The 9,799-nt window shown below is 45.3% G+C and overlaps 1 non-coding gene across 1 annotated transcript; it reads left to right on the top strand.

The window, feature by feature from the left end:
• The first annotated feature begins 767 nt into the window (after positions 1-767).
• On the top strand, positions 768-848 carry trnas-gcu (transfer RNA serine (anticodon GCU)). The gene has a single exon. It is a non-coding gene; the product is annotated as a tRNA-Ser (tRNA).
• The last annotated feature ends 8,951 nt before the right edge of the window (positions 849-9,799 follow it).

Raw genomic sequence — 9,799 nt, 5'->3', positions numbered from 1 at the left:
CATTCGACCATTGTTGTGTCAATATCTCTCCAAGCACTCCTGCTTTGGGCTGTTCAATATTCCATTTCTGTCACACAGAAAGGAATTATCAAAGGCACACGCCACTGTCTTTTGCAGCGGTTACATTCTGGGATTGGAATCAGTGACAATAGTCCTCCACATTCAATACATTATTGACAGTGAACTCGGTTTCCTTTTAGCTGTTTCAGCCGTTGGCTTTGTATTCCAGAACAGGGCGGCCATGTGTTTGTGTCGGTTCAGCGTTAGGGTGTTCGGATCTGCGGCTGCGCAGATGCGGACGTTGCCTTCAGCGCGTCCTAATGTGGTAATCATCGGGGTATTGCATTTGCTCAATGCACGGTAAATCATCACCGTCGAACCAGATGGCAAATTCCTATAGTATCTGTTTACCTCAAATCGAGCAAAATGATAGCAACGCTATTGAAATTTTATTTAATTAAACATAAATCTATCTCATTTTATAACTTAAAACATTCACAGTTTCTCTGAGTTACAGAGCACGGAATGGATACGTATGCTACAGCAGGTCCATAGCGTCTAAAGTCCATAAAGTGCCTATTTCAATGTTTCCTGTGGTTGGAAACAAATCTCTCTAAACTGTCCTTATCCACCTCCATGGATTCCTGGTAAGCACGGCGAGCAAAGCAATCGTCAGAGAATCTGAACAGAAATGTGTGGACATTAAGCAGAAGTTTTAAATGCTGTGAATTAATTCAGAAGTTCGGAACACAAGAGAGGGAAGAGCAGACGAGGTGGCCGAGAGGTTAAGGCGATGGACTGCTAATCCATTGTGCTCTGCACGCTGGGTTCGAATCCCACCCTAGTCGCGACAAGTTTATCGGGGGGACCAGCTCTGAAACTGCCACTTTAAAACATCCTAGCCTCCAAATTTAGTCACAGGGACGCCGGACGGTTTGTTATGCGAATCATGAAAAGCAATATTCAGCATTAATTTCCCACCAAATTTGGCAGCAATAGCACAAGATACAGGAACAGGGTTAGGCTATCCAGCTCACCGATTTCCGCCATTCCATCACGGCTGAGGCCTCACCTTGAGTATTGTGGACAGTTTGGGGTCCCTCATCTTATAAAATATGCGCTAGCATTGGAAAGAGTCCAGAGGACGTTCACACGGATGATTGATGTCTCTGGGACTGTACTCGCTGGAATTCAGATGGATGAGAGGGGGATCTCATTGAAACCTTTCGAATGTTGAAAGGACTATACAGAATAGATGTGGAAAGGGTGATTCCCATAATGGGAGAGTCTAGGACAAGAGGGCACGGCGTCAGGATAGAGGGGCGCCCTTTCAAAACAGAGATGGAGAGAAATCTCTTAGCCAAAGGCTAGTGAATTAGTGGAATTTATTGCCACATCCAGAGGTGGAGGCCAGGTCGTTGGGTGTACTTAAGGCAGGGATTGATAGGTTTTTAATTGGACATGACACCAAAGGTTACGGGGAGAGGGCTGGGAACTGGAGGTCATGAGGAGAGAAATAAAAAAGATCAGCCATGATTGAAAGGCGGAGCAGACTTGATGAGCCAGATGGCCAAATTCTGCTCCTATGTCTTATGGTCTCATGGTCATACATATCATTCCTCTAATCTCCATTCCCGTGACTTCTCCTCGACACAGTTGACTCCCTTACTACCTGTCCACCTCTTCAGCCGCCGCTTTAAATGTACCCAATTACCTGCCCTTCACGGCTTTCCGTGGCAATAAATTCCACAATCCATAACTGTCTGGATACAGAAATTGCTTCTAGTCCCTTTTCTAAAGTGATGTCCTTATCGGAGGTTGTGCCCGCTGGCCATCGACACTCGCACTGCATTACAATCCTCTCCATGTCCATTCCAACTCAGCCTGACAATAGTCGGTAGATTTCAATGAGATCTCCGTCTCATTCTTCCACTTTCCAGCGACCAAGGCCCAGGGTGCTAAAACATTCCTCATATATAACTCTTCTCTTCCAGGCATCACTCTCCTGACCGACCACTGGACGCTGGCGGCACAACCGTTTTAGATAAGGGACGCAAACCGTTCACCATATTCCAAGTTCGGTTTCCCCAAGACCTAATAAAGGCTCAGCATTACATATTTGTTTTTATTTTCTATTTCTCTCGAAGTAAACGCTGACATTGCATTTACCTTACTCACTACCGCGTCAAACTGGCAATGAAACTTTAGAGAGTCCGCACTGGGTCTCCGAACTCATGTCACATCTCTTCTTTGCTGATTTGTCCCGATCCGAGAATAGTCTTCGCCTTGATTACTTCGAGCTCAGTGCATTTCCATAAAATTCCCTGCAGTATAGTCCATCTGCCTCTTCATTGCCCGTCTCGTCATCTGCCCAAGGTCTTACGCACACTTTCTGCCTTCCCAAGACCACCGATATTTGGATTTCCCTCAGATATTGCCGCAAAGCCACCAATTTCATCATCCCGATTACTGACATGTACTGTGAAAAGGTGCAGCCCCAATACCGACCAGGAACCGATAGCCAAGTCCTCTTTATGCTCACTGTTTGCCTCCACCCAGTCAGCCATTCGTCTATCTATGGCTGTACCTCTGCTGTATTATGATTGGCGTTTATCTTTTGTTTATCAGACGTAAGCGCTGCGCTTTGTCAACGAGTACTGAATTTCCAGTAAGCAAAATTTAGTGTGTCTCCATTGTTTATTCTGCCTGTTATTTGCTCAATGAATTCCAAACAACTTGTCAGGCTGGATTGCTCCTTGAGGAATTCGTGCTGGGTTTGGCCTGTTTTATTGTGTGCCTCGAAGTGCCGCGAAACGTCATCGTTAATAAAGGACTGCAACATCGTCCCAAACACTGAGGTCAGGCTGATGTTCTCCCTTTTGCTTCCTTCCCTTCGTAAAGAGTGAAATACGCTTCCGATGCTATTCGAAAATATTGCGCTTCTCGAAGGACCAATACAAGTGCCTCCACGGGATCTTGGGACAGGAGGGTTGGCGTCAATGTCAACAAAACATGCGATGGCGAATAGTTTATCTCTCTGCGTCTGTCATTTAATTTATTAACAGAGTGTGCAGACTTTATACAGCCCTCAGATTCGTCTCCGTACAGGCGGGAAAGAAACCTAATGTGTGAATGTGTGTGTGTGAGAGAGAGAGAGAGAGAGAGAGAAGAGCATTATTATTTCTTGCCCTCTCTCTTTCTCTTCCTATTCAAGTGTTTCATGGACAATTTTCATATCATCTTAATACAGTATATTTGTCCATGAAATTTGTGGGGGAGAGTTTCTGAATTACAAAGCCTTTTGCATTGGGACAGTTCCACTCTTTTGACCTCAGGAGGTCGTGCCCAGTGGCACAAACTGACCTCTATATTTGGTTCCAGTGAAGAAAGATGAGTTCATCTGTGCCTTGATATGCCCTTCGCTCTCCCCGGAGCGTTGCAGTACCGGACGCAAACAGATATTCTCATGATCAAAGTCACGTTTATTATCACTGGCATGTGCCGTGATATTTGTTAACTTAGTAGCAGCAGATCAATGCAATACATAACAGAGCAAAAGTAGATAAATAAGTAAAGTAAATACATTGAGTGTCTAGTGAATTTTCAAAAATCGTGCAAAGCAGAAATAATATATGATAAAAATGTGAGATAGTAAGCACGGGTTCAATGTCCATTTAGGAATCGGATGGCAGAGCGGGAGAACCTGTTCCTGAATCGCTGAGTGTGTGCCTACAGGCTCCTGCACTTCCCCCGATGGTAGCAATGAGAAAAGGATATGCCCTGGGTGATAGGGGTACTGAATAAAGGACGCTGTCACCGCTCCAGGATGATGTCCTGGGAACTTTACAGGCTAGTATCCAAGATGGAGCTGCCTAAATTTACGACCCTCTGCAGCTTCTTTCGGTCCTGTGCAGTCGCACCGCACCACCCCGCCCCCAACAACCCTCCTTACCAGGCAGTGACACAGCCTGTCAGAATGCTGCCCCGTCTATAGAAGTTTCTGAGTTTATTTTGTTCACATACCAAATCTCTTCAAACTAAAAATGAAGTATAGTAGCTGTCGTGCCGTCTTTATTGCTGCATCGATATGTTTGGTCCAGGTTAGTTCCTCAGATAAACAGACACCCAGGAACTTGAATCTACTCCTCTCTCCACTTCTGATCCCTCTGTGAGGATCGGTATCTGATCCTTTGTCTTGCCGTTCCTGAAGTCCACAATCAGCTCTTTCGTCTTACTGACGTTGAGTGCCGGGTTGTTGTTGAGACACCACTCCACGAGTTGGTATATCCGTTCCCGTGCGCCCTCTCGTCTCCATCTCATATTCGACCAACAATGATTGTATCATCAGTAAATTTATAGATGGTATATGAGCCATGTCTAACCACACAGTCATGGGTGTACAGACAGCAGAGCAGTGGGCTAAGCACACAGCCTTGAGGTGCACCAAATTTGATCGTCCGCGTGGAGGAGATATTTGAACCAATCTGCACAGATTTTCTTCTTCCATTTAGGAAGTCGAGGATCCAATTGCAGACGGAGGCACAGAGGGCCGGGTTCTGTAACTTCTTAATCAGGATTGCGGAATGATGGTGTGAATGCTGAGCTATTGTCACCAAACAGCATCCTGCACAGGTGTTTATATTGTTCAGGTGGTCTAAATTCGTATGAAGAGCCATTACGATTGCATCTGACGTTGACCTGTTGTGGCGATAGGCAAATTGCAGTGGGTCTAGGTGCTTGCTGAGACAGGAGTTCACTCTAGTCATGAACACCCTCTCAAAGCATTTAATCACTGTGGATGTGAGTGCTACCGGGCGATGTTCATTAAGGCAGCTCACATTAATCTTCTTAGGCATTGGTATAATTGTAGCTTTATTTGAAGCAGTGGGAAAGTCTGCCCGGAGCAGTGAGACGTTGAAAATGTCCTTGAATACCTCCACCATTTGGTTGACAGGTTTTCAGAGCCTGACCAGGAATTCTGTCGAACCTTTCATATTGTGAGGGTTCACTCACTTTAAAGACAGCCTAATATCCGCCTCAGAGACGAAGATCACAGAGTCACCGTGTCCAGCAGGGATCTTCACAGCTGTCGTTACATTCGCGCAGAGAAGGTGTTTGGTATATCTGGTCGTGAAGCATCACTGCCATTCATGCCATTGGGTTTCGCTTTGTAGGAAGTAATGTTTTGCGGACCGTGACGGAGTTGTCGTACATCCGATGTCGCCTCCAACCTCGTTGGAAATTGTCACTTCGCCGTCCCCAAATCATATCTGTTTTACTGGTACAGACCCAGGTCGCCAAATGTAAATGCCACAGATCTAGACTTCAGCAGACAACGTACCAACTGGTTCAGCCACGGCCTTTGGGTTGGGATTGTACAGTAATTCTTTGTAGCCGCACACTCATCCACACAGTTTTAATGAAGTCCGTAACAACTACATCATACTCATCCAGATTCGAAGATGAATCCCTGAATACAGCCCAGTCTACAGATTCAAGGCAGTTCTGCAGTCTCTCCTGTCCTTCCCTTGTCCAAACCGTCTTGGTCCTCACTCCACTTGCTGTAGTCTTCGGACTCTGCCTATACTTGGGGGTGGAGGTACAGCTAGTTGATCAGACTTCCCGAAGTGAGGGCGTGGAATAGGTCAGTAGGCATTCTTGGCGGTGTTGTAGCAATGGTCCAGTGTGTTGTTTCCTCTAGTACTGCAAGTGATATGTTGATGGTAATTGCTTAGTGATTTTTTCAGACTGGCCTGGTTGACAATTCCCAAACCACTGGTGAATGCGTTAGGGGGCGCTGTTTCGTGCATGATGACCCCAATATTTCTTCCTTATGCCACCGAAAGTACGGTTCACACCATTTGCGATGGAGATTGGTAGGTTCGTTGCCTAAGGTAGAAGGAATCAATTTTAGAAAACCAAGCATATTTATTTTTCAACATAGTTCCCTCCTACACGTACACGCATAGTCCAGCGGTGGTGGAACATATGGATCTCTTCGTTGTAGAAGTGGTCCACAGCAGGGGTGATTGATAAGTTCGTGGCCTAATGCAGAAGGAGATGAGTCATTCCCTTCAAACTTTCTGCATTATCACTCAAAGAGTTGAACTGCCCGTGCATGTAACAGAGCGTCTTGGACCTGCAGGTGGGCCACAGCAGGTATTATTGATAAGTTCGAGGCCTAAGGTCGAAGGAGATGAGGTATACCGCTCTCGTTACATGCCCGTGCAGTTTTACTTTGAGAGAAAATGCAGAAAGTTTGAAGTTAAAAGCTCATCTTCTTCTACCTTAGGCCACGATCTTAGCAATCACCCCATGCTGTGGACTATTTCTGGAAGTCCAAGACGCTGACTTATACAAAGAAGAGATCCATATGCTCCACGACCACTGGACGAAGTGTGCAAATGTAGGAGGGCACTATGTTGAAAATTAAATATGCTAGGTTTTCTAAAATTGACTCCTTTTACATTAGGCCACGAACCTATCAATCATCCCTCATAGGTTATTGACTGAAACGTCTATTCTCGCTGTGACAACCTGGAAACGAGTAGGATGATGGTCACTCGTCCCAAACGAGTTCCCCACTGAAACAGAAGACGCTTGACCCGTCTCGTTCCCTCACAAGTGATGGAGTGCAACAGTCTGTCTTTCAGTATAAACTTCATTTCACTTCTCAAAGCGGTGCCGAAGGCACAAAGCACATTTGACCCAATCTTTATCGGTGGCACTTTGACAGTTTTGGGCAATATTTTGCAGGAATTCATCAGTTATTATTATTATTATTATTATTATTATTATTATTATTATTATTATTATTATTATTATTATTATTATTATTATTATTATTATTATTATTATTATTATTATTATTATTATTGTTGTTGTTGTTGTTGTTGTTGTTGTTGTTGTTGTTGTTGTTGTTGCTGTTGCTGTTGTTGTTATTATTATCATAATGATCATCATAACTATTATTATCCGTCTACCTATCTCTGCATTCTCACCTCCACTTCCTGCTCACGTGTCCTCGTGTGCTATACCAGGTATTATGGATTGCCCTACCCGCAATAACGTGTCCCTCGTCATGTTATTGTAGGCCTCTGAATCTAAAACAGGACGCGGATTGTATTTATAGCAATGTATGGCACCTTTTATGAGTTTGGCTTTTAAAGCAACATGTTTGCCACGTGATTGTGTCGGTGTAAGTAACCAGATGATAAGCTCCCGCACGGGAGGCTGGTCACGAAGGTTCAGTCGCTCGGCATTCTCAATGAGGTAGTAAATGGGATCAGACATCGGCTTTGTAGTGGAAGCCAGAGAGTGGAAGGAGATTGTCGCATCTCTGACTGGAGGCCTGTGACTCCTGCAGTGCCGCAGGGAGCAGTGCTGGGTATGTTTTTGTCTCTCGACTCTATCAACCATCTGAATGATAATGTGGTTTACTGGAAACCTGCGGGTGACAGCCTGATTGGAGGTGTAGTGGACAGCGAGGAAGGCTTACAGCGGGAAGACTTACAGCGGGATCCGCACCAGCTGGAGAAATGAGCTGAAAATGGCTGAAGGAATTTAACGCAGACAAATGCGAGAACTTGCTCTTCGGTAGAACTAACCAGGGGAGCTTGAACGGTCGGGCACTGAGGAGTGCGGTAGAACAAAGGGAGCTGGGAATACAGGTCCATAACTTGTTGAAAGTGGCGTCACAGGTAGATAAGGTGATAAAGAAAGCTTTGGGTACATTGGCCTCCATGTATCAAAGAGTTAAGTACAGGAGATGGGATGTCACGCTGAAGTAGTATGATGAAGTAGTATGGAGGAAATTTACAAGGATGTTGCTGGGCGTGGAGTTTATGCTCTTCCATTGGTTAACAGTTTCTACTGTCGTGATACTTCCTTCAATTATCATCCTTGTGCTTTTATTTAATTTCAGTTCCGTGTACTTATCACAATAGTATATCTTCGTTGGAGTGGTTAATCATGTTTCCATTAATGAAAATATGTCCTTAGAAGTTTCATCTGACTGTTGTATAAGGTATTTATGTTTTATTCTGTTCATCCTTCTTTCCCAGGTGGAGTTAATGTAAATGGGTTCCAGTGTACATGGTGTTTTCCAAAATTCTTCATTTCAGTCCTTATTTTCCTTTGTAAGTCTTGCAGAACGGTTTCTAACCGGGATATTATGTGATATGTGTGTTATACACGTCAATCTGCATTATTTTGTTTTTTCTCGGTTCAAGCTGATAGAACTAGAGGTCCGGGCACACTCAGTTCTCATTTGCTTAGAATTTTCAGACTATTCTATTGGTGTTCAGTACTGAGCTTTTCTGGAGATTGACTGACATACTGCTGTGTGAGGGTGGTGACGGGTGAGGAGGATGGGGGGGGGGGATGGAGGAAGTGAGGCCTATAGACAGAGGAGAGAAGATGGTGAGGGAACTACACATATTCGGACAGGAGATTGGGAAGATCGAGTCTCTCTGGCCTACACTCAGTAACCAGAGCATCACAAGGGAAGGGGTCTGAGGTGACTGATTCTCGCTCCGTTCGCCATTTCCTCGGTGCAAGTTTGGGGACGGGGATTCCGGGGGGGGGGGTGGTGGCGGTGACGGGGAGTGTCAGTCACTGATTTCAGATCGACAGGGTCGGGTGCGAACAGGTAAAGTTGGACTGCCTCACTCCCGGTCAAACTAACTCTCACGGACATGACAGGTCCGACTGCCGTAGGGAGGAGGAGCGGAACAAATGTAGCAACCGGAAACAGAACAACAAACAGGCTGCGTTAATTCTCCCTCCCGGCCGCAGGCAGTTTCTGTCTGGAGTTCCGTGCAGATCCCTTCTTGTCCTTTCATCCCAACTAGCGGGGCCGAATTTCCCTGTTAAAATCGGCGAATCGAAAGCTGCGAATTTACTCCAGCCCGGTTTCTGGGAGGGTCTGTGCTCCTCCCACAGTGAAACGGTGTTGCCCGGCACAGAACGAGTTTAAGCTTAAACAGCGCTCACCAGGGAGACGCATTTCTACTGAAATTAGACGAAAAACGTTCGACATTTTACTCCCACCCAACGGGAACAAATGTTGTCAATTATTTTCTCAGAGATTCTAGATCTAGGGGAGCTTATTCACGTTCACAATTTAACACGAACATTAAGAGACTATTGCCATGCCATCTGGGCAACTGCTGACGTAAGAAACCCCCTCCCCCACGTTAAACAGTGGGTTTCATTTCACAAGTAGGGGTTGTTGCCTCCACTCCAGTGGAATCATTTGTGGAATTTGTCTCCCTGAAAGTTCATAAGACTTTAAGACCGTAAGATATCGGTGCAGAACTCGGCCATCAGGTCCATCGAGTCTGTGCCGCCATTTCATCATGACTGATTCCGTTTTCGTCTGAGCCCCAGTCTCCTGCCTTCTCCGTGTATCCATTAATGCCCTGACCAATCAAGAGACGATCAAACTCTTCCTTAAATGTACATAAAGGTTTGGCCTCCACAACTTGTAGCAAAGAATTCCACACAGTTACCAATTTCCTGCTGAATAAATGCCTTCTAAAACGACGCCCTTCTATTTTGAGTGTGTGTCCTCTGGTCTTAGACTCTCCCACCAGAGGAAACATCCTCTCCACATTCACTCCGTCAAACTCTTCTGTCGGGCTTCAATGACGTCACCTCTTATCCTTCAGAAATCCAGTGAATACAGGCCCAGAGCCATCAAACACTTTTCATATGACAGGCCATTCAATCGCAGAATCATTTTCCTGAACTTCGTTTGAACTTCTTCCAGTTTCACAGCACTTTTTCTAAGGTAACG

This window comes from Hypanus sabinus, unplaced genomic scaffold (genome assembly GCF_030144855.1).
Source record: "Hypanus sabinus isolate sHypSab1 unplaced genomic scaffold, sHypSab1.hap1 scaffold_118, whole genome shotgun sequence".
Lineage (NCBI taxonomy): Eukaryota > Metazoa > Chordata > Chondrichthyes > Myliobatiformes > Dasyatidae > Hypanus > Hypanus sabinus.
The sequence above is the reverse complement of the archived record's forward strand: the minus strand, read 5'-3'. Positions and strand labels throughout refer to the sequence as shown.